Source organism: Aotus nancymaae, unplaced genomic scaffold, assembly GCF_030222135.1.
Source record: "Aotus nancymaae isolate 86718 unplaced genomic scaffold, 86718_ANA_hifiasm-v0.15.2.pri h1tg000007l, whole genome shotgun sequence".
NCBI classification, from domain to species: domain Eukaryota; kingdom Metazoa; phylum Chordata; class Mammalia; order Primates; family Aotidae; genus Aotus; species Aotus nancymaae.
This window is the reverse complement of record NW_026988418.1, coordinates 36,623,973-36,650,418: the sequence shown is the minus strand read 5'-3', so window position 1 is coordinate 36,650,418 and position 26,446 is coordinate 36,623,973.

Sequence of the window (26,446 nt, the reverse complement as noted above, 5' to 3'; positions counted from 1 at the left end):
CCCCTTCCCTTGCCGGGAGCTCGGACACACCTCCTTCCCTTGCCGGGAGCTCAGACACACCACCCCCTCACTCGGAGCCCGGAAAAAAGCCCCACCAGGACCTACCTGATAGCATTTTGTCCCATCCGGGCCCCACTCCTTGCCTGCCATTTTGTCCCATCGGGGCCCCACTCCCTGCTTACCATTTTGTCCCATCCAGGCCCCACTCCCTGCCTGCCATTTTGTTCCATCCAGGCCCCACTCTCCACCATTTTGTCCCACTCACCTTGGGCACAACCAATCAAACATCTCCACTCCCTATAAAACCCCACGTCTGAGAGGAGTCCACACAACTTCTCCGGCCCCTCCTGTTGGGCCGCAGAACCTCGTCCAGGAGCCTAAATAAATTCTTTCGCATTGGATCTTCTTGTGCTAGCCTCAGTTTCTTCCTCTTTAAATCTGGTGAGAACAAACCTTACACTCTTCAAGGCAGTGAGTGTCCCACTAAGACCTGGGCAGTTCCAGAGATGTCATCAGGATGCCCAGACCTGGAGTCAGCAACCTTAGGAATCTACCTTATCTACTATTCTACTGTGGTCAAGTTGGTACTCAAGACCGAAAACAAAATCCTTGCTACTGTTCCTTCCCCTTTTCACAAACAGAGGATTCCCTGCCTATGGCTTTACTTCCCCAGGCCCATGGCAACTACTCCCTGACTACTGTCAATGTTCACTCTAGGCCTAAGGACTTTTCAGTCAGCTTGTAGTCAATGATGCCAGGACTGGATTCTTCCTTCAGGGAAGCAGGCTCCCCTCTAACCTAGAAAAGGTCCAGAAATGCCATCCAAGAGTCAAGACTAGAATTGGGAACCTCAAGAGCCCACTTGCTAGTCTACTCCACTGTAGCTGAGCTAGCACCTAAACTGAAGACTAATTACCCTTTACTTTTCCCTGTCCTTTTTTAAAGCAGAGGGAGTCTCCCCTGATAGCCAACATAGCTGGGAATGTGCTGGGTCACACTTCTAACCAGCACATCTCTGAGTCTCATTTAAGCCCATGGCAAGTATTGCCTGGGTATTTCACTGCTGATTATTCAGGTCCCAATTGTTCTTTAGTCATCAGGTGATAAATCCCACTAGGACTACTTTCCCTTCATGGCCATGGGTTCCCTTTTGGCCCAGGGTATGGGAACAAATGTCATCAGGAGCTAGGCCTTGGAATGGGAGTCTCAGGACTCTGCCCAGTACCTATCCTACTATGGTTGAGTTGATATCCAAGTTGTCAGACAAAGTCTGCTTTACTCTTCTCTCTTCCCTTCTTAAGCAGAGAGGAGTCATCTCCTGGAGCTGTGAGTTGCACTGCCTGGGGTTGGTGGAGGAGTGGTGCAATCACTCCTTTGATCACCTCAGCTTGTGTCTCATTAAGTCACATGTTCCCCAAGTTCCCTGGCTCCAAGCTCACCACAAGCACCAGAAGGTGCCCAAGAATTGCAGTCCTTGTGGCCTTGACTACCTTTCAAGTTTATTTACTTTAGCCCATGGTGGTGAGGCTTGCTGGAACTCAGGTTCCAACCACTTGGGTGGGTGATTTGCCTCTGGCTAGGGTTGGTCTAAATGTTCCCTCTGAGGATGCTGGCTGAGCTCTGCCTGGTGTCATTTTCCACTGTGACAGGGCAGCATTAAGTTCCAATACAAACTCCCACAATTATGACCCTCTCTTTCCCGCAAGCACACAGATTCTTTCTCTGTGCCATGCAGCTACTGTTAGGAGATGAAGATGGGGTGACATTGGCAATTCAAGACTGTCTTTACTGTCTCTTCAGTGCCTCTTTCTGTAATATGTAGTCAAAACTAGGTATTTTCATTACTCACCTGATTTTCGGTTCTTCTGAAGGTGCGTTTTTGTGCAGACAGTTGTTCAACTGGTGTTCTTGTGGGGGATGGCAATCAGTAAAACTTCTATTCAGTCACCTTGCTCTTCTCCTGCCACAATTTCCCACACATTTTCAGAGAGCACAACAAAAACAAAAAAGGAAGCAGTGTACCCTGATCTGAAAAGGAGGAGAATATTAGTTTCTTTCTTAAATTCTCCTTGTTTTATACCCCATTTGTGGGTGCCAGAAAGATCAAAGAAGGCACACTTGAGCATGGCCATTAGAAATTTACAAATAGTTAAAGACAATGAAATATTTGGTTTGGAAAAGGACTTTGTTGAATAAGTGAGGGTAGTTGGCAAAAGTAAAGGTCTTGTGAATAACATGGTCTCCAACATATTCCAAAACCATTTACTGGTGCATGTTCCAGTTCTTTACAGCAATTTTCATTACTGCAGTGGCTGAGAGAATAGATCCTGTAGGCTTGGTAGACAGGATGGCCATGCATGTTTGATCAGACTCATCATTCCAGATACTTTTTCTTAATTATGGTCACTTTATGTGCCCACAAATATGTATAAATGAAGATTAGTTCATGAGCAAGTTAATGTATATGGATGTGTCATTAGTAATAAGGTCCTGATAGCTTAGAGTCCTCATCATAGGCTTAGCCCATTATTGGTAGCCGTTGAATCTGTATGTATATCTCAGTGCACTGTATGAACAGGAACACCATTTGATATTTAGATCATTGTGCGTAGTATCCAATTCTATGGTCCAATGGTAATTTGCAATAATTATGATGAATGGCTGTGATAGTCTATTGGATTCATCCAATTTGAAGATAGGCTATTTTCAGTAGTAAACCTTATTGTCTTTGGAAGTATCAGGTCTTTTAGGCTAGGCCCCTCTGAGTCAAAATTTTGCTTGGAGTAGTAGGCAAGGTTATTTCTATGTCTAATAAGTGAGCAGTTACCTGTTTAAAACTGTGGCTAAGGTGTTGAGGGTCATTTAAGCCCATAATTAAAGATTTCATTGTGGGATGAGAAGATTGATTGGAAAGTTATAACTTGTTTTTCCACTTCTATTAAGAGCAAGTTGCAAAATATCTATGGTCACTGAGCTGCAGTGGGATGATATCTTCAAATATAAAAGCCTAGAAGATGTTGAGTACTGATGGAATATCTTGGCACACTTCCCAATTAGCTATAATTCTATGAGGTCTAACTAATATAGAGGACTCTAGGATTAAACTAATTAATTGTCTGTACTTCTTTCAAGGCTTCATGCTATAAGGGCTTAAATTTGAACATATGTCTATTGACTTGTTATAGAGGTTGTTATAAACTTCCTGGGAGTAGAAAGTGCTGTCTTCAATACCCAAAGTGACTCATCAGGTGTTGGGGCTCCTATGTTGTTATTAACAGTTTGCCTTTAATGTTATTTGGTGATAGTCCAGATAGCTCCCAAGGTAAACACTTGAGTGGTGGGGTCATAGATTTTGTCTCAGCAAAGTCCATTTGTCTTTTGTCAGTGTGTTTATATGGCATTCAATACAATGTTGTAAGCAGTTTTCTCAGCAGAGGTCATTATCAAAAAGTCATCTTAGTACAGATTGTGCGTCCACCAAAAGTTTCCATTCGTACTAGATAGAGTTAGTCTAACTCATTAATGTTCGGTAGTAAAAGAAAATTGATTTTGATTTTCTCTCCAGAGGCATATAAAAAATAAAAAGCTAAGCCTCTGTTCTAAGTGCCAGTAGTGGCAGCACATTCAGTCACTGTAAAAACATCTGGGAAAAGTGAACAACAGTGCAACTGTCTGATCTAAGCCTCTAGAGTTTATGATTAAGCTCCAAGCACCAATGATTTTCACTAGGCAGTTAGGGATATTAAATTTAGAGAAGACATTGGGTAACCCATCTGCCTGAACTAGCTGCCCTCTAAGAAGACCACATATTTTTTTTTCTTATAGTCTGAATTATTTTTTCAATTGTATAATCTAGGCAAGTTTCCCAGATATAAACTCTTCTTGGACATGAATGTGATTTCTATTGAATGCAAAAAGTGACTGTGTCTACTCAACTTGTTCATCCATCCATCATAGGCAGATTATAAGATGGCCATTGAGATTTCCAAACCCACTGTACCAGCACTTTCTCCAAGTTATTCAGTAAAATATCAATCCATGTAACAACTCTGAAGGGATTTTGAAGAGCTAATTATGATCCCAAATCAGTTGACTTTAAAGCAGGGAGATGATCTTGGTGGCCCTGACCTAACCACATGAGCCTTTAGTTTCCTTTATCTGTTCATAGAGCAAGTCAGAGATTTGAAGCATGGGGAAAATTTTAAACAAGGGAGATTTCTCGTTCACTTGAAAGTTGAAGGGGGCCATTTGGGAAGGGACTGATGTGCTCACTAAGAACTAAGACCAATCCTTGGCTGTTAGTAGGAAGAGAAAGGGACTTCAATACTATGCCTCCAAAGAACTGAATTATTCCAACAGTTTGAGAGAGCTTGGAAAAGTATTTGGAGCTCCAGATAAGACCATAACCTATAGACAACACGATTGCACTATTTTGAGATGCTAAGCAGAGAACACAATCAGGATACCTGGGCTTTTGACTTACATAGCTAGGGGCTGTTCTAAGTTTTTATGTTTATGGTAGTTTTATGTAGCAATAGACAACTCGATGGTCTACAGGTAAGCTCCATATAGCACACAGATGCTGTAAGCATCCTTACCAAATCAAAAAGAACAGAATACTAAGGAACACACACACACACACACACACACACACCAAACAGCAAGCATAGTTCAGACAGAATAAAAACAAAATAGTAGCCAAACCAACTCCACTGTTAAACAAGTTGATGAACATTTGTAATTTTTACTTGTGAAGTGAATGCAGAAGCAGATCCCAGACCAAGGCTTTAAATCCATGCTTTTTTCCACCTTCTTGATGTTGTGAAGTCCAATATGAGTTTTGGTAATTGGCTCATCTACTCTGCTGCTATTTAGAATAAGATAGTTATAAGAATAACTATCTTAGCAAGTGCCCATTGTCCTCATTTTATCTGTTTCTCAGTCTTCAGTAATAAAGCATATATGTGTTAGCATACCCCCAAATAACTTATCCTCCTATTTTCAGGCTACCAGGTATATTGTCATCTGGGATTTTCTTTTTTTAGCTTATCCCTAAGTCCTTTAAATAATCTACTTGTTCGTGGGTTATAAGTTATAGCTATACATATTATAAGGTTATAACTTCAGAGTGCAGTACATTTGAATTTTAAAGATTAAGTCATTTTTTAAAAACAATTTTGGATTTCTTTGTTTGGAAATCTCCTCCAAACCTCCACACATAGTTGTAATTTTCTTTAATGGTGGCATATTATTATTGTCTTTCCAGGGTACAATTTAATTTTTCAAGAGGTTCTTTTTTTATTGCAATTGGGACATTTTGCCCACTTACATTTAAGGTTAGTATTGTTATGTGTGACTTTGATCTTGTCATCATGATGCTACCTGGTTATTTTGTAGAATTGTTTATGTGGTTGCTTCATAGTGTCATTGGTCTGTGTGCTTCAGTGTGTTTTGTAATGCCTGGTAATGCTTTTTTCTCTTTGTATTTAGTGCATTTCCTCCGCATTTGCTTGTTTGCAAAGAAACTGATTTCTCTTTTACTGATGAAGCTTAGTTTGGCTGGATATGAAATTCTCGGTTAGAAATTTTTTTCTTTAAGAATGTTAAATATTGGCCCCCAGTCTGTTCTAGCTTGTAGCATTTCCACTGAGAGGTCCACTGTTAGTCTCATGGGCTTCCCTTTGTAGTTGATCTGGCCTTCTCTCTGTCTATCCTTAACATTTTTTTTTTCAATTCTAGTTTGGAAAATCTGATGACTATGTGGCTTGGGGATAATCTTCTCATGGATTATCTTACTGAAGTTCTCTGCATTTTATAATTTGAATGTTGGTCTGTCTTGCAGAGTTGGAGACTTCCTCCTGGATGATATCCTGAAGTATATTTTCCAACTTGATTCCATTCTCCCATCTCTTTTAGTTACTTTAAATAATTCTATATTTCTCAGTGGTTTTGTTTTGTTCATTCCTTTTCATTCTTTTTTTTCTATTCCTGTCAGCCTATCTTATTTCAGAAAGATAGTCTTCAAGCTCTGATTCTTTCCTCTGTTTGTTCTATTCTGTTATTAATACTTGTGACTGTGTTGTGAAATTCTTGTAGTGTGTTTTTTAGCTTGAACAGGTTGGTTATGCTCCTCTCTAAACTGGCTATTTTGGCTGTCATCTCCTGTATTATCATGATTCTTAGCTTCTTTGGATTGGGTTATAACATACTATTCTAGCTCAGTGAAGTTCATTATTACTCCCATTCTGAAGTCCACTTCTGTAATTTTTGCCATCTCAGTCTCAGCCCAGTTCTGAGCCCTTGCTGGAGAGGTGTTGCAGTCATTTGGAGGAAAAGGGCACTCTGGCTTTTCAGCATTTTTGTGTTGATTTTTTTCTCATCTTTGTGCTGTTCTTAAAGGTCAGGAAGAAAAACCAGGTCAAACTCAGCTGACGCCCATGGAGGGAAGATTTAAACCAGTCCTAGCCAGAGGGGAATAGCTGATTCCAGCAGTCTAAATTGAGTGCCCACAGACCTCACCACCTAGTGCCAAAGTGCTCTCAATCTCTAAGTAAACTTGAAAGGAAGCCTAAGCCATATGGACAGCAATTTGTAGGTGAGTCCTAGGGGCAAAGTAGGCCCAGAGACAGTGGACTGGCTAGGGGTCATGCAACATACTAAAACACCAGCTACAGCAGCCAAGAGTCTCCTTCTTTCCACTTGAGGAAAGGAGAAGGAAGAGTGGGGAGGACTTTGCTTTGCGTCTTGGATACCATTTCAGCCACAGCAGGATAGGGCACTAGTCAGAGTCATGAGACTGCCATTCCAGGTCTTAGCTCCCAGACAACATCTGTAGAATAATCCTGAACCAGAAGGGAATCTGCTGCCTTGAAGAAAGGACTCAGTCTGGTCAGCATTCATCACCTGCTAACTAAAGAGCCTTTGGGTCCTGAATAACCAACGATGAAACCCAGGTACTACATTATGGTCCTTGGGCAAACCTCTGGGAACTGCTGGCTTCAGGCAAGATTCAGCACATTACCAAATTTAGTGGCTATGGTGCAAAACTCCTTCTGCTTTAGAAAAGCAGAGAAAAAAAGTTAAGGTGACTTTTTCTTGCACATTAGATACCAATACTGCCATAGGTAGGTAGATCACCACCACCACTGTGTCAACACAGTGGAATATCAGGTAGACTTCTAAGATTTTTGACTTTAGTTTCTGACTCCTCAACAGCACTTCTGAACCCACTCAGAGCCTGTGGGACATCAACTCCCTGAAAAGAAGGACACAGGCCTGGCTGGCTTTGCCACCTACTGATTGTAGAGCCTCAGGGCCGTGAGCAAAATTAGGCAGTAGCTAAGGAGTGGTTCCAGCAGGACTTATTAAAATATTGATATAGATCTTTTTAAAAGATGTTCATTTTTATAGTATGTAAAAGCTATAATAAGGCTCGCCATTTCGAAATTAAGAAAACAAGAAGTACAGAGACTGGATCTGGTGGACTTGGGGACAATAGCACAGATATATCTATTTTATTTCTTGTTTATTAGCAAGTACTATTTTTCCTCTTGTTTATTGAGTTATTAGACACAGTGTTGTGCTGGCTTCAGGTCTGACCCACTGCAGTCATAATGGTGGTTATAGGGGTTCTTGTCTCACTCTGCTCTCAGCTTTCGAGGGCTCCAAGCAGAGAGACTCTGTTTTGGAGAAAGTAAGAGAAGAGAGCAAGAGTCTCTGTCTGGTAATCTAGAAAATTCTTCCAGGTCTTGTCCAAGACCATCAAAGTGGTATCTTTACAAGTCTACACAAAACACAGCATTACGGGGCTTTAGGTAATCCCTAAAACAGAAACATCTTAAATAACAACACACAAGAACTTTCAAGTATCTGGATAACTTCTCTAACCACAATGGAATAAAACTAAAAGTTAATAAAAAGAGAAATTTTAGAATCTACACAAATATGTGGAAATTAAACAATATGCTCCAGAATGAAGGGTGGGCCAGTTAAGAAATTAAGAAGGAAATTGGCAAATTTCTCCAAACAGATGTTAATGGAAACACAACATATCAAACCTATGTGATACAGCAAAAGCAATACTCAGAGGGAAGTTTATAGCTATAAGTGCCAGCATTAAAGAAGACAAAAAGTTTTAAGTTAAAAAAAAATGCATCTTAAAGAACTAGAAAAGCAAGAGCAAACCAAACCCAAAATTAGAAGAAAAAAGAAAGATTAGAACAGAAATAAAATTAAAATGAACAATAAAATCAGTGAAACAAAAGATCAGTGAAACAAAAAGTTGGTTTTTTTTGAAAAGCTGACAAGGCTTTAACTGGATTAGCCAAGAAAAAAAGAAGATACAAACAAATAAAAGCAGAAATAAAAAAGGAGGCATTAGAACTGATACTGCAGAAATTCAAAGAATCATTAGTGGCTACTAAAAGTGAATAAATTAGACAATCTACAAGAAATGAACAAATTCTTAGATAAATATAACCATCCAAGATTAAACCAGAAAGAAATCCAAAACTTTAACAGACCAATCACAAGAAGATTAAAGTCTTAATAAAAATTCTTCCATTAAGGAAAAGTCAGGGACCAGGTGACTTCAATGCTGAATTCCAGCAAATATTTAAAGACAAACTAATACCAAACCTACTCAAGCTATTCTGAAAATTAGAGGAGAAAAGATTACTTCCAAACTCATTGTACAATGCCAGTGTTATCTTCTTATTAAAACTAGACAAGGACAAATGAAAAAAAAAATACAGGCCAAATATCTCTGATGACTCTTGATTGAAAAATTCTCAACAAAATACTAGTAAACAGAACTCAACAATACATTGGAAAGATCATTCATCATTACCAAGTCAACATGATACATCCTATCCACAGAATGAAGAATAAAAACCTTATCATCATTTCACCTCATGATAAAAAGCATTTGATAAAATTCAACATCCCTTCATGATAAAAACATTTAAAAATCCAGGTATAGAAGGAACATACCCACAATTAGTATCATTAAAGTCATTTAAGAGAGACCCACAGTTAGTATCATACTGAATGGGGAAAGACTGAAAGCCTTTCTTCTAAGATCTATAACATGTCAAGTTGCCTGCTTTCACCACTGTTATTCATACTAGTACCGAAAATTCTAGCTAGAGAAATTAAACAAGGAGAAAAAAATAAATGGCATCCCAGTTGGATTGAAAGGAAGAAGTTGAATTATCCTCATTTGCAGATGTTATGATCTTATATATAGAAAAACCTAAACACTCCACCAAGAATTATGAGAAATGATCAACAAATTTAGTAAACTTGCAAGATACAAAAAATTAGTAGCATTTCTATATGCCATCAGCAGACAATCTGAAAAAGAAATCAAGAAAGCAATCCCACTTACAATAGCTACAAATAAAATAAAATACCTAGGAATTAGCAACAAAAAAAAAGTGGAAAGATCTCTACAATGAAAACTATAAAACACTGTGAAAGAAATTGAAGAGGACACAAAAAATGCAAAGGTATTCCCTATTAGTGGATGGGAAGAATCAATATTGTTAATGTATCTTTACCACCTAAAGCAGTCTACAGATTTAGTGCAACCACTGTCAAAATACCAACAACATTCTTCATGGAAATAGAAAAAAAATCTAAAATTTATATGAAACCGCAAAAGACCCAGAATAGCCACAGGAGTCACATTACCTGACTTCAAATTATACTAAAGAGCTATTGTAAACCATTGTACTGTCATAAAAGCAGACCCATAGACCAATGAAACAGAATGGAGAACCCAGAAACAAATCCACACACCTACAGTGAACTTATTTTCAGCAAAAGTACCGAGAACATACACTGGAAAAAACACAGTCGCTTTTATAACCAGTGCTGAGAAAACTGGATAGCCACATGCAGAAGAATGAAACTAGAACCCCTATGTCTCACCATGTACAAAAATCAAATCAAAATGGATTAAATAGTTAAACATAAGACCTCAAACTATGAAACCACTACAAAAATATAGGAAAAATCTTCAGGATGTTAGTGGTCTGGGAAGTTTTCTTGACCAATGCCCCGCAAGCACAGGCAACCAAAGCAAATATGGACAAATGACATCATATCAAGTTAAAAAAAACATCTGTACAACAAAGGATACAGTTAACAGTGTGACGAGACAACACATGGAACAGGAGAAAATATTTGCAAACTACTCCTCTGGCAAGGAATTAATAACCAGAATGTATAAAGAGCTCAAACAACCCTAAAGGAAAAAAATCTAATAATTTGATAAAAAATTGGCAAAATATTTGAGTAAAAATTTCTCAAAGAACACATACAAATTGCAAACAGGCCTATGAAAAGGTGCCAACATCATTTATCATCATCAAAATGCAAATCAAATTACAATAAAATACCATCTCACCTCAGTTAATGAGATCCAGTCATTTGCAAAAACATGGATGGAAATGGAGATCATTATGTCGAGTGAAACAGGCCAAGTACAAAAGACAAACATCACATATTCTCACTTATTTTTTGAATCTAAAAAATCGAAACAGTTGAACTAATGGATGTAGATAGAGAGTAGGAGAATGGTTACCAGAGACTAGAAATCGTAGTGGGGGTTTAAGGGGAGGTGAGGCTGGTTAGTGGATCCAAAAAAGTAGAAAGAATAAATAAGTCCAACTCTTTTTTGGCACAATAGGGCGAGTATAGTTAATAACAACTTACTTGTATATTATTAAATAACTTAAAGAATGTAATTGGATTATTTGTAACTCAAAGGGTAAGTTCTTGAAGGGATAGATATAAAAATGAATGTTTTATTATAGACAATTAATTATTTTGTTTAATAATTAAGGTCAAGGGAAGCAATAAAATTTAGATAGGATGACTATTAAATAAAGTGATTATTGTTAATTGATACAGCTGTCAAGATTAGTTTTATTGTTGTAGTTTTAAATACATTTAGCTAGTAATGGGCATTTTTTTTTTATTTTGGAATAACATAATAAAGCTTGATATAATATAAAAGTGTATGCAAAAATACCTCATTAAAATTCTCTTCTAGTTGGAGAATTCTTAAACAATCACTCTTCTTATTCTCCGCACAAGATTTTGTATGATTATCTTTATTCTAAAAGTGCCTGGAAGTATAGCGGGTGGCTAGGCAGAAACAAAGGTATCAGGTGAAAATAGAATGACATATATTTTTAGATTGTGTTGAAGTAGGTAAATTTTGAATAGAAGAATAAGGTATTGAATATTCAACAGAAATAGCGTTACAGTAAAATTAAGTGATAGTTTTATCCACACTGACGGTAACCTGGTGCCAAGCTCAGATTTTGTTCACAGTGTGTGATTATCTGGATTTTCCAACCCTGTTTTAACTGGAATCATATATGATGTATCACAGTGTATGGTGATTGGGGTTTTTTCAGAATAAACACTGTTTACTTTAACTGACACAGGGTCATTTAAACAATTGCAGGCATGTAATACACATGGCTGTAGTCTAAAATGAAGAATGAAATTATAGGAAAATATTTTATTGAACATTTATAAATATTGTATAAACAAAAATAACGAGTCTGTCTCCTGTGAAGTTGTAGCTTGCATCTCTATCTTTTGAACTATGAATAGTCATTGTTACATAGTGGTATCTGAAATCTTTTGAAAATGAGAGAAAAAAAAGTTCTTATTTGTTTCTTTTGAATTTCCTTTTCTAATGAGTTGGTAATGTCTACAGTACCCACTGCTGATGTAAACCTAATAGAATTCTCAATTCATTTAGCTACTGTCTGAATAGTCAGACAATGCCTGGTGGGAGTGATGATTAAAAAATAACAACAGAGGCAGAATAGACAAGGAAAAACCAAATCTATGATAGGAACTTTTCTGCTGTTGGGCTCTCCTTTCAGTTGAGAGAACACAGTGCTTTAATTATATAATATTTTTGTTGAGTGATTGATAGTCATACTAGAGAAGCAGCAAAGATGAAGGAATTTGGTAAGCAAACTTCTTTGTGATCATGTGCCCAGAGAATCAACTACAGGAGGTGCAGTCCTAAGAATAAATAATATGAGCCATGTTTCTCAAGCTGTTGGGTGTTATTTATGAGGGAAAAAATAAGGTAATTATGTCTTGCATACTGATAAGAGTGGGACAGCAAAGGAGGAGAGTCATCAGTATAATGCACAATTATCTTATGACTTTCTGATTACTAATTTCATTGATTTTATAATCATTTGAGAAAAATAAATTCAGAGTGGCCTCTGAGCCAGCCTTTGCAATTTGGGATATATCTCGGACTCACAAATAAAGAAATTATAGATTTCATTTATTATTTCCCATGATACATTGACATTAGATTCACAATTTAAAATGCACATATGTTTGTTTGTGTATACATCTCTATATATCTTTATCTCTATCTATCTATCATCTATCTATCTATCATCTATCTAACTAGCTATCTATAGATAGCTCTATTAACTAGATAGATAGCTAGTTAGGTAGATAGAGATAAAGATACATAAAGATGTGTAGACAAACACACATGTATAAGCTACCTATATCTGTTACAGATGGAAGAAAAGGTTTTCAGTTTGAGGCTGATTCCCTTATTCCAGGAAGGTGGAAAATCTAGAGTAACTAGCATTTTTGTTGAAAGTCACTGAAAAATATACAGCATTTATTCCCAAGAGGAAGAAGAAAAATAAGGGTTTAAGATCAAAACAATCTGACTATCAAAATATTCCTCACATTGCACAATATATAGAAAACAAATAATAACTTTTGACTAAATGCACTTGTGTGAGACTTAACATTTTTCCTGAACATAGGCATACGAATTTATATATATTTTTAAAACAGCATTTCTCTTTTCTGTCTTAATCCTCATATAACTACTTCCTCATTGTAGTACTATACCAGTAAAGTTTAACACAGTGATGTAATTGTATTTACCTTCCTGTCCTTGGTAAATTCATAGTGACATAATAAACATTGAAAATTTCTATAATATCAAAGATTGATTCCAATTGCTTCAGTTCAATTTCAAATCCTCTCACTGAATAAAGGATAATCATATATGAAATATAAAAGACAATGCCATTTTATTCTTATTCAATCAGAGTTTACAATTATATTCAGGAAATAAAAATGAGCAAAAAGAAACACACACACCACACACACACACACACACACACACACACACACAGTCTTTCCTATGACAGAAGCAGGTCTGTTCGTGCAAAAACAAGACAAAAATGGTTTCCGTAGGAACGAAGCATCATGTGAGAAGAAAGCTCTCGGAACAACTCCCTCCATTTCAGAGCTGCTTTCTGATCCTCTGCTTGCAGATGAGCTTGGATAGAAAATCGGCTATTTGCCTCTTTCAAAGTTGGCAGGTAAACTTAAGCAGGGAAAGAAAGATGCCAACAGGTAACAGCATATGCATCACTCAGGGATGCTTACACATCAGAAATGATTTGTATCAATCTGTTCCCAAACTGTATAGCCCTTTAAGTACAATTGCATCAAAAAAGAAAAACAAGATAAAAAGAAAATATCTTTGAGTTTTGTTTTCAGACACATGCAAGATATAAGAAAGGAGGACTCTAAGGCACTTGCTCTTGAGTACTTGTTTGAAACGTTTTCACTAAAACAAAAGTGGGGAGGCTCTGCATGGTGGTTGATGACCACTGGGGGTGGCAGGAGTCTTTTGAGGAAAATGAAATCCAACCGCTGGGATAAATGGAAATTTTGTAGTACCTTAACTGTAGGGAAGTTAGTGGACATTCGTCAAGCTAGGTTAATGGTGAATGAATGGAAAACGGTTTAAGGTAATTTCCTAAATGGCAAGCTATAGTAGGTATAGATTTGCATAAATTGCAAAATACATTAAAAGGCTCTTTCTTTGGCCACATACATATTTTTTTCTCATGACTTCTTTTGAATACCTTAGAAAATTAGCAGCTGCAAAATTATATCCATTCAATGTGCACCCTGGAAACTACTTGGGAAGAACAGTAGAATCAAACGGACTTCTGCTCTCTAGTCAGATAGGGCAGTACTTTCGTTTCCTCACATTTAATTTACCTATTTGCCACAAGGTCAAAAGCATAATACGTTTGAGAAAAAAATCTTAGAAATGCCAGGAAAAAAGAACTACTTTAGCGTAAAGTCTAATAGGGTGTAGAAGTAGGGTAGAGATGCAGTATCCTATTTTATAGTAGGTATTCACTAAGTTAAGAGAGCTAGTATGTGTGTGTTGGGATGAGGGGGAGTGCCAAGCGGTAAAGAATAGAGATCTTGTTTGACTTGCATCCCCACATACATACACACTGCTGGGGTTAAAACCAACAGCTTAACAGGGGGATTTACAAGTAGATATGGGCATTATTTTACTATCTTCCAGAGAAAAATGATTACATTCAAACTAGCAAGAAGATAAGATATTCACTATCTACTGATGTTAACATCTACCAATATTAAATATTTTGTAAATTGGTAGATCTGAAGAGTACATAACAGTTATTTATAAAATCGCCTATTTTATAGTATTTTATTTATGTCTGAAAATATACCAAATCAATAGAGAATGTCTTACTTATTTATCTATCAGTTAGACAAATAGTGCTTAGATTGATAAAGGTAACACAGTAAAGACAATTGGGGCTTTACAAATGTAAGCCTATTAGAATAGCATTTTTTTCTCTTAATTTTTCATTTACTCACAGTTTCCTTAGTACCTAAAAAGAGCTTGGTACAGGATTTTATTTTTAGGGTTAACTTTGATTAATCACTAAATTAATCAATGACTCTACATGTATCTGAAGTAAGTATCACCATTACTTTAATATTTCATTTAATATCCTATTTTTTCCAATTTCTACACAGTTTAGGATTTGTGATTTGTACCAAACGTAGTGTCATGTAAGTATAATAGCCTTCTATGGTTGGGTTTGGCTGTTGGTGCCATTATTTTTTAAGGTTCCAAAGGCAGAGATAATGGCTTACTTTTTTCCTGGATTCACACTTGATAATAGAATGTATCATATATAAAAGCATAAATAAATGTTCACTGAATGAATACATTGAGTATGATAAATATGGAATTCTGGTTTCAAAATACAATGCTTTTTTTTTTTGCCAGAGCCTCTCACTGTTGCTCAGGCTGGAGTGCAATGATGTGATCTCAGCTCACTGCAACCTCCGCCTCCTGGGTTCATGTGATTCTCCTGCCTCAGCCTCCCGAGTAGCTGGGATTACAGGCACACACCACCACACCTGGATAATGTTTTGTATTTTTAGTAGAGACAGTGTTTCACTATGTTGGCCAGACTGGTCTTGAACTCCTGACCTTGTGATCCACCTGCCTCTGCCTCCTAAAGTGCTGGGATTACAGGTGTGAGCCACTGCACCCAGCCTAAAACACAATGTATTCTTTTAGAGTTCGGATATTGTGTATTAACAACACAGTGCTTAAGAACTGAGTCAAAATAATACTCAGGTTTTCACCACTTATGAGATGGGCAATATTAAGCAAGTTAGTTGAACTCTTTCTATGTTTTAATTTCTTTATCTAAATACAGGAATTATGCAGTAAGTTCTTGCTTAATATCATTGATAGATTCTAGGCTCAACTTTAAGTGAAATGATGGACTGTATGCTATAGACACTTAACTCTTGTTTATATCAATTAGCGTATGGTACAACTGGTTTCATTTTGCAGTACAATTGCAGTTTCCAAGAGTCTATAGGCAACATTGAGGACTTACTGTAAAAATATCTATCCAAAATGTTGTTATACAGAAATAAATAAGATTATGGTTCATGTTGTGCAAGCAAAATGCCTTAGCATCCTCAATAGCACCTGAAAGGATCCTGGACCTGTGTTTACATGAACCTGGATCAAATCTTTGATGAACCTGGCAACAAATCTTTGACTTTACTTCTTACTACATACATTACTTTAGAGAGGTTATTAAACTCTTCAGAGCTTGTTTGAAATAGTACTACCAATGATGAAGGAAACATCCGGTTGTATTTCAGGCATAAAATACACTGTAGCAACTATGATGAGTGCCTGTTTCCTTTGCTTTTCGTTTTGGCCATATTTCATGGCAGTATTTTTGCCTGTTTGTTCTTCTTGTCTTCTCAGGATGAGATAACCTCAGAAGAGCATTTCAGATTCTCATCTCAAAGGTGACCTTTGTGTTAGAGGTGTAACACATTTGTCATTCAAACTTCTGTACTTTGTTGAATGCCGAGGTGTTTTTTTTTTTCTCTTATTAAAGTTGAAGGTGTTGAACATGCTTAGGAATGGAATTGGAAGGCCAACTGAGGAATGCGAATTCAGTGTATCATGGAATTGAGTACCTACCTCAAACTACAATTCCTGACCAAAACACCCAAACAAACAAACACAATCCAGCAAAAACAAACAACAGGGTATATATTGCGGAGCTGTACCCCTGGTTGTCATATATACAGAATATCATAATGTTAATATAAATACATGGGCTGATTAATTTGTTTGTATAGTCTTTACATGTAGAATATGCTAAAGTGACAAAATACTATCATAAACTTGCTTGCTTAATCAGCTGATAGATGAATAGGTTGGTGGGTGGTTGAAAACGTGTTCCCTACGTTTAGACCCAAAGTTACTACCAGGATCATATCTTCTTTTAGACCCAAGGTTACTACCAGGATCATGTTAAGACTCATCTTTCCATCAGAGCATGATGATGTAGTTAGGCTTTGTACCTCACACAGATCTCATCTTGAATTGTAATCTCCATAATCCCAAATCAAGGGAGAGACCAGGTGGAGGTAATTGAATCATGTGGGTAGTTTCCCCCATGCTATTCTCATGATACTGAGTTCTCATGAGATCTGATGGTTTTATAAGGGGCTCTTTGCCCTTCACTCGGCACTTCTTCCTCCTACCACCTCGTAAAGAAGGTGCCTTGCTTTCCCTTTGCCTTCTGCCATGATTTTAAGTTCTCTGAGGACTCCCCAGCCATGTGGAACTGTGAGTCAATCAAAACTTGAGTGAATTAAAACTTTTTCATTTATAAATTACCCAGTCCCTAGTATATCTTTACAGCAGTGTGAGAACCAACTAATACAGAGTGATATCTGATGTTTTTTCGTTATGAACCAAGAATTTCAGAAATGCCAGGTACAAGAGTCAAGGTGTTGCTTGAGAAGACCATAAAAGATACTCTTACCCTTTGCCCCCAAGTTATGTCTGGCCCCAGTGAGCATTCAAAGACCCATGCCATGATTTTCATGGAGAGGATTAGACACTGCTATACTAGCTTTTCAAAATCTCAAGCCCCTCCTCTGTACAATGATTTATAGACTAGTATACCTTTCAAAACCCTAGAACATCAAGCAGCCTAAATAATACAGAAATGGATGTTAAAGAAAAAATGGGGAGAAAAAAAGGCAGTGAGGGGCCATATATTTTGCCTGATTTGAGTCTTATAATAGCTTATTGAAGTAAATAGCACAGTCATTATCATCCACATTATAGATAGAGACCAAATTTAAGGGTTAGCTGAGTTTTCCAAAAGTCACACAACCAATGAGAGAGATGGAATATTCAAACTTTAGGCCGTATTCTTTTTAAACACACTATTTTTAAAAAAGGAGATGAGACAGATGCTTGTTGTTGTTGCTGCTGGGTTTTAAAAAATATATTCTGATGATTTATTTTTAACCTGCAGTCACCATCTTGGTAGGCATCATTTCTGGTTATTGTGTAAAGTATCCTTATTGCAGCATGTCCTTTGATTTTATGTTTATTTTTCCACAAAAGGAGAAAGTATTCATAAAATGTGGTTAATGCCCACTTGTAGCTGAAAAGGCGAAGGTTATAAATCAAATAACAATAGGGTGTAAAATCATGACACATTGTGAATAATAAGGGATGAGCTTAATTATTGCAGAATTATCCACTTCAGCAATAAATTGGAAAGATTGTAGCAAGAACCAGTTTCCTGCTCTCATAAAGAAATTGCTTCTTTGAATAGCTGTTTTGGTGCCTAGAAAGGAGAATGGAATCCTGCAGTTAGTTTCCTGGTGTGCAACACTGAATAGTTGATGATAGCTGTTTTCACCATGATTGTGGAAGTAAAAGTTTGTTTCCACAGTAAAGCATTGCTCCCTTAGGGAGGAAGATGAGTCATCCTCTTATGATGAACAATGGATTTGAAGATGAAACTGGCTGCACTTAAAGAAATAGTTAACAACGGGATGAAGGGCAATTGAAAGAACCTTGCAATGTAAAATCAGCCTCAAGCTATTTAACAACAGTGGAGTGGAGATGCAGATGGTTTATATGCTATATTTATTAGTGATTTTGCAGACAAAATAGGTATTAAGTTGGCAAAGTTTGTCCATACTAAGTTTTCTCTGAGAGTGAATGCTTGAGAGGATTGTGAGAAATTACAGATGGAGTATTATATGTTATGCTTTTGGGAAGTATCCCTTAGATTAACCTGTGTGTGTTGTTTAAAAAATAGCCTCAGTTATGTATTTAAACATTTCTAATCTTATGACAGTTCAATGAGTCCTTCTGGGGGCTAGAGTGAAATACATGTTTAAAGTGCGACAGTAATGGAAAACAAAAGTACTTTTTGGGAACTTCATAATCCAAATAACAGCTGTCATGATCCTACAATCTCATTTCACAAGAGGAGCGTCCTTCTTTGAGTGTAATTATTTCAACAAAGGAAAACAAGAGTAGTTGTTTCAAGTGAAGAGGAATAAATGATACTAAAAGATGATAAGTCAAATACAAACCATTTACAAACATTTATTTGGTGATAATAAGCATGCTTGATTGAGATACTATGTTCAAAGCTATGAAGAACAATGCGAAAAATCAAATTTATCTCTTTACCCTCTTTTCCTTAATACTTGATCAAAGAAATATTTAATTAAAACTAAAATTAAATTGTACAATCTTAATAAAATATTAGGATTCTATATCATAAAATAAAAATTTGGGATTTCATCCCAGAATGATAAACTACATTTTATTTTTAAAGCACATTTTTACATGACCACTCCTATTTGAAAATTTCAGTCAAATGTTGGTTTAACAAAGAACTTTCTCAATAAAATTTCCAAAAGACATAGATAATTTTAGGATGTTTTGGAAATACAGAGAAGGTGGCACTTAAGGTAAAGGTAAGTTAAAAGAAAATTTTTGGAGAAGATAACAGTGAAGTTAAAACTTTAAATATAATTAAGATATTCAAAGTTAAAGTGGATAAATCTATTCTATGTGAACTTCATGAAGTGAAAAATATGTGATATGTATTCTATAAGTAAATGGGTTTCAGAGTACACATTTTAGAGTATCAAATGTGCTTCTGTGTGTTCACGTTTGTGTATTTGTAGATTTGTGAAGGTGTTAGTAGGGAGTGTGGAAAAGGGTGTGGATAGAATTAGGCTTCTAGATATAGTCTCATCATTTACAGAGGGAAAAAATTGTTTAGACCCTTTATGATAAATGTACTCTCCTCTTAGCACACTGTAAATATTTGAATCCAGAGAAGCTTAGTAGGCTTGCTCCATCCGATCTTGACTGCTGTGAAAGATTCTCAGACCTGAAATGTGGAAAATATCAAAAAGCCTCTTTGGCTCATTTCAGGATGAAGGTCACATCCATATTAATTGTCCTGATAATGAAACCTTCCTGGAAGCCACCTGTCAGAACATCTGGAGCTCTTGTTGCTACTGCTTCAAACAAGGCGCCATTTCCGTACCTACACTGACTTCAAAGATCCATCTTCAAGGTTGATGATAAGGACCTGGAAAGGGATGCAGCAGAGATTTATTGGTCCAGGAGCAGGGCTATTTTAGAATACTAAAATTTTCTTTTGTCAGTTTTAAAACCTAGCAAAAGAGAGGTCACTTAAATTTGATATATTCCAAAATGAATTTTGGACCGATAATTATTGGAAAAATAGTGCAATTTGATTTTCCAGGTTTCCCTCAGGTTTTGGGTGGAATATGAATCAAAATTACCTGTTTTCAATAGCAATGAAATTTTAAAAAATTACTTAAGGGGCACCACTGTGTATGTGTTGATTAATTTTAGTCAACAACTCAACTGGATTAAAGGATATCCAGATAGCTGGCAAAGCCTTATTTCAAGGTCTGTTTAGGAGGATTAATATGGTTTCTTTGTGTCCCCATCCAAATCTCACCTAGAATTGTAATAATCTCCACGTGTCATGGAAGGGAACTGGTGGGAGATACTAAATCATGGGCACAGGTTTTACCCATGCTGTTCTTGTGATAGTAAATAAGTGTCATGAGAGCTGATGGTTTTATAAAGGGGAGTTCTCATGCACATGCTCTCTTGCCTGCCACCATATAAGACATGACTTTGTTTTTCCTTCACCTTCTGCCATGATTTTGAGGCCTCCCCAGTCATGTGAAACTGTGAGTCTATTAAACCTCTTTCCTTATAAATTACCCAGTCTTGGATGTGTCTTTATCAGCAGTATGAAAACAAACTAACACAGTAAATTTGTAACCAGTAGTCGGGTACTGCTATAAAGACACCCAAAAGATATCCAAGTGACTTTGGAACTGAGTAACAGGCAGAGGTTGGAACAGTTTTGGAGGGCTCAGAAGAAGACAGGAAGATGTAGGAAAGTCTGGAAGTTCCTAGAGATTAGGAGGGCTTAGGGCTTAGAAGACAGGAAGCTGTGGGAAAGTTTGGAGCTTCCTAGACTTGTTGAATGGCTTTGGCCAAAATGCTAATAATAGCGATATGGACAATAAAGTGAAGGCTGAGGTAGTCTCTGCTGGAGATGAGAAACTTGTTAAGAACTACAGTAAATGTGACTCTTGTTATTTTTTAAGCAAAGAGACTGGCAACCTTTTTGCCCCTGCCCTAGAGACCTGTGGAACTTTGAACTTGAGAGATGATTTAGGACATCTGGTGGAAGAAATTTCTAAGCAGCAAAGCATTCAAGATGTGACTTGGGTGCTGTTAAAAGCATGCAGTTTTACATATTCATGGAAAGATATGGTTTAGAATTGGAATTTGTGTATAAAAGGAAAACAGAGCATAAAAGTTTGGAATATTTGCAGCTTGACAATGTGAGAGAAAAGAAAAACCCATTTTCTGAGGAGAAATTCAAGCCAGCTGCAGAAATTTACATAGGTAATGAGTTAATGTTAATTGACAAGACAATGGGGAAAACGTCTCCAGGATTTCTGGGAGGCCTTCCTGGCGGCCTTCTCATCATAAGCTCAGAGGTTTGGGAGGGAAGAATGGTTTCCTGGGCTAGATCTAAGATCCCCTGCTGTTTGTAGCCTCAAGACTTGATGTTTGGGTTCCCAGCTGCTCCAGCTGAGGCTAAAAGTGGCCAAAATACAGCTCAGGCTATGGTTTCAGAGGGTGCAAGCCCCAAGCCTTGGCAGCTTCTATGTGCTGCTGAGCCTACAGGTACATACAAGTCAATAATTGAGGTTTGGGAACCTCTGCCTGGGTTTCAGAGGATGTATGGAATAGGTTGGATATCAAGACAGAAGTGTGCTGCAGGGGTAGAGCCCTCATGGAGAACTTCTGCTGGACAGTGCAGAAAGGAAATGTGAGGTCAGAGCCCACACATAGAGTCCCCACTGGGGCACTGCCTATTGGAGCTGTGAGAAGAGGGCCATCATCCTCCAGACTCCAGAATGGTAGATTCACTGACAATTTGCATTGTACATCTGGAAAAGCCACAGGAACTCAATGCAAGCCCATAGAAGTAGCTGGGAATGAGGCTGTATGCTGCAAAGCTTCAGGTGTGGAACTGCCCAAGGCAGGATGTGAGACATGGAGTCAAAGGAAATCATTTCAGAGATTTAGATTTGGCTGCTCCACTGAATTTCAGACTTACATAGGGCCTGTAACCCCTTTGTTTTGGCCAATTAATCCCATTTGTAATAGGTGTATTTACCCAATGCCTGTGCCCCCATTGTATCTAGGAAGTAACTAACTTGCTTGTGATTTTATAGGCTCATAGGTGGAAGGGACTTGCCTTGTCTCAGACGAGACTTTGGACATGTACTTTTGGGTTAATGCTGAAATGAGTTAAGACTTTGGGGGACTTCTGGAAGGTATAATTGGTCTTTATATGTGAGGATACGAGATTTGGGAGAGGCCAAGGGAAGAATGATATGCTTGGCTCTATGTCCCAAAAGAAATCTCACCTTGAATTGTGATAATTCCCACATGTCTGTGGGAGGGACCCATTGGAAGGTAATTGACTCATGGGGGTGATTTTTTCCCATGTTGATTTCATGATACTGAATAAATATCATTAGATCTGATTATTTCATTAAGAGGAGTCCCTCTGCACACGTTCTCTCGCCCGCCACCATGTAAGCTGTGCCTTTACACTTCTTCGCCTTCCACCATCATTGTGAGGCCTCTCAAGCCATGTGAAACTGTAAGTCCATTAAACCTCTCTCCTTTATAAATTGCCCACTCTTGAGTATGTCTTTATTAGCAGCATGAAAATGAACTAATACAAGCATGTTTCTGGAAAAGATTGACATTTGCTTCAGTGGTCTGAGTAAGAAAAATCTGCTCTCACCCAATGTGGATGGGTGCCATCCAATTCTTGAGGACCCAGGTAGAACCAAAAGGCAGAAGAAAAGTAAATTCACTTTCTCCTTCTTCTTAAGCTAGGGCATTCATCTTCCCTGTTTCTGAACATCAGGACTCCAGCTTCTCTGGTCTTCAGCTTTAGACTCAGAGTTATACTTTCAACTTCTCTGGTGCTCAGGCCTTCAGATTTGAACTGAGCTATGCCTCTTGCTTCCCTAGTTCTCAAGCTTATAGATGTCATACGGTGGGACTTCCCAGCTCCATAATCCAGTAAGCCAATTTCCATAATCTATCTCCCCTTATCTATCTATCTGTTTACATAGATTCTATTGATTCTGTTTCTCAGGAACACCCTAACTAAATCAGTATATCTGGGCTCAATTTGGATATTGTAACCCAGTCTTTCATTAAATTACAGGGAATAAAATAAATAATACATTTGAGGGGGTCATTGGGTAATATAGGGCCCCAGACGGAACTCAGACTCAGCAAAAGGAAGCATTTAATAAAGTCATTAAGAGACCTGAATCTCTCAGGATGAGGTCACATCTCATTGAGCTGTTTATAGCGGACAACAGTTTAAGGTACTTACAGAGAAGCGGGTCTTTTTTTTCTCCTTCAAGGTCACTGGTGGTATTGTTTTTTTCACTGGAATTACCCAAGGGGTTTAATTCACTCCCTACAAAGCTAAAATTGTTGTAATTCTTAATTATTGTGAAAGTTTAAACTCATCTTTAAAGCATGTGATGTGAGGGAGAAATAGCGTCCGATGAAATAAGTTTAGGAAACGAGGGGTATTCAGGCTAAGCAGGTTTTTTTTTTTTTTTTTTTTTTTTTTCTTTATGGATTCTCATAGTTTACGATGTGTTAATATTAAATACAAACCTGAAAAAAAAGAAGTAGTTTAAAAGTTCCTTTTAAAGTTTATTTTCTTATCTTATTAACTTTTCTTTCTTTCCTTTTTTCTTATTAATCTGTCAAAGTATTTCATAGAACACACTTTGAGAAATGGTGACTTAGGCTTTGACATTCAAACAGATTCCTCTCATATGGCTTTCAGTACTACTAGCATTCTGATAGATAGAGCCACATCTATAGTATACGTTTGTCACTGCCCAAAACCAGTCTTGGCCCCTCAAAGTTTAAGTCTATCTTGGCTCAAATTTTATTATTTTATAACCTTAAGTCAACACTGTGCTTGTGGTCTTCCCTCACCCAATATAGATGGGGATCATCCAAGCCTTCTACTTATATTATGTTGAGACGATAAATAAATAGAAAGTAACAGTGTACTGAATGGTGATCAGTGTTATAGAGAGAAATAAAGAGGATCAGAGGCTAAAAAATAAATGATGAGTTAACTGATGCTATTTTTCAACTTGTACCAGTAAAGGTTGGTGCAAAAGTAATTGCAGTTTTGGACCTTGAATTTTATACCATTTTGACTAGGCTCAAAAAGATCTTTATTAATCAAAACAGGAATCATTTACAATGAACACATTTTTGCCAATAAGAAATACGTTTGTTTTATTCCTATAGCATAAAAATCCATGCTTTGGGATTCAGCAAACACTTGGAAAGCATTTTCTGTCATCCTGCTGATTTTGGGAACATTTTCCCTGCAAAAAGTTGTTGAGATGCTTGAAGAAGGGGTAGTCAGTTGGTGACAAGTCAGGTGAATATGGCAGATGAGGCAAAATTTTGTAGCCCAATATATTCAACTTTTGAAGTGTTGTTTGTGCAATGCGTAGTCAGGCATTGTCACGGAGAAGTATTGAGCCTTTTCTGTTGACTAGTGTGGCTGCAGGCATTGAAGATTTTGGTGCACCTCACCAATTTGCTGAGCATAAGTTTCAGATGTAATGGTTTCGCTGGGATTCAGAAAGCTGTAGTGGGTTAGAGGGATTGTAGACCATCAAACAATGACTCAATGACTATAACCCTTTTTTGTAGCAAGTTTGGCTTTGGGAAGTGCTTTCAAGCTTTTTCTCAGTCCAACCACTGAGCTGGTCATTGCCAGTTTTCACATAAAATCCACTCTTCCTTGCACATTCACAATCTGATTGAGAAAGTTCCTTGTTGTTGTGTAGAATAAGTGATGATTTTTTTAAAAAAATTTTCAGTCAGCTCATGAAGACCCACTTATTGAGATTTTTCACCTTTACAATTTGCTTCAAATGCTGAACGACTGTAGCATGGTCAAAATAGAGTTCTTCAGCAACTTCTTCCATGGTAAGAGGATCACCATCAATGATTGCTCTCCATTGGTCATTTATAACTTCTGATGACCAGCCACTATGCTTCTAATCTTCAAGACTTTCCTCTCCTTTGCAAAACTTCTTGAACCACCACTGCACGGTACATTCATTAGCAGTTCCTGGGCCAAATGCATTATTGATGATTTTCACTGCTTTATGACCCAGTTTTAACTCAAACAAGAAAGTTGTTCAAATTTGCTTCTTGTCTAAAATCATTTCTATAGTCTAAAATAAACATAAAGTAAACACAAAGTAATAAGTTGTTAACAAAAAAAGCAAAGTTAGAAATGTCCTTAAAATGATGTATAAACATAACCACATTTGTCTAAGAAAGCATTCCAGTATCAAATGGCAGATTCTAACATTGCAAAACCACACTTACTTTTGCACTCATTATGTAGGTGTGGAAGTCAGAAATAGCTTCTCCAATCAGGTGATATTTGGACAGAGATTTGTGGAGGTGCATCAGTAAGTTGATGACAACAAATGGCAGAAGATTAGAAAGGCCTCAGCATAACTTCAGCTGGAACATTGGTTTTATCCAAGGACACCATTAGGCTCTATTCGAGAATCTCTGGCAGCACAGGCACAAAGTTAGTCTCATATTTCAACTTCACTTACATGGAAAGATGTACATACATTCTTCCCCCTTTAAAAATATTCTAAGGGGCCAGGTGCAGTGGCTCACGCCTGTAATCCCAACACTTTGGGAGGCTGTGGCGGGTGGATCATGAGGTCAAGAGATCAAGACCATCCTGGCCAACATGGTGAAACCCAGCCTCTACTAAAAATACAAAAATTAGCTGGATGTGGAGGCATATACCTGTAGTCCCAGCTACTCTGGAGGCTGAGGCAGGAGAATCACTTGAACCAGGGAGGTGGAGGTTGCAGTGAGCCAAAATCGTGCCACTGCACTCCAGTTCAGTGACAGAGTGAGACTTTGTCTCAAAAAATAATAAAAAGAAGAAGAATCTAAAGATTGGTTGGTGCATACTTGCAGTCCCAGCTACTCAGAAGGCTGAGGTGGGGAAGATCACTTGAGCCTGTGAGTTCAAGGCTATAGTGTGCTGCGATTGTCCCACTGTACCCCAGCCTGGGCAAGAGAGAAAGATAACATTTCTTAAATAAATCTAAGTCATTAACCAAAGGTTAGTTGTCACCATTCTGACTTTTTTTTTTCCAAGGGATTTCCAACTCTACCTGGAGCTATTCATAAAAGAAAGAATTTTTAAGCTTTTACTTTCACTTTTCTAAGCATTCATATGTCTGAGTAAAGTTACTTTTTAGTTGTATGATTTCTATTACATGCAAATATTTCTGCTAGAATCAGAATAATCTATTTTGCTGAAATGAAATGTGCATTCTTAAATAAAATTTAATCTTCCTTTATTTTTCTTCTGAAGAGAACCAGAGTCTACAGATCTGTTACGACTAATTTCTATAATTTTGAAACTTCTCATATTTTAAAGTAATAATGGTAGTAGTAGTCATAATAGCTAAGTTTACTTTTCAGGTCCCATTATGATTTTATATACAAATTTTATCAAATTAACATCTGCAA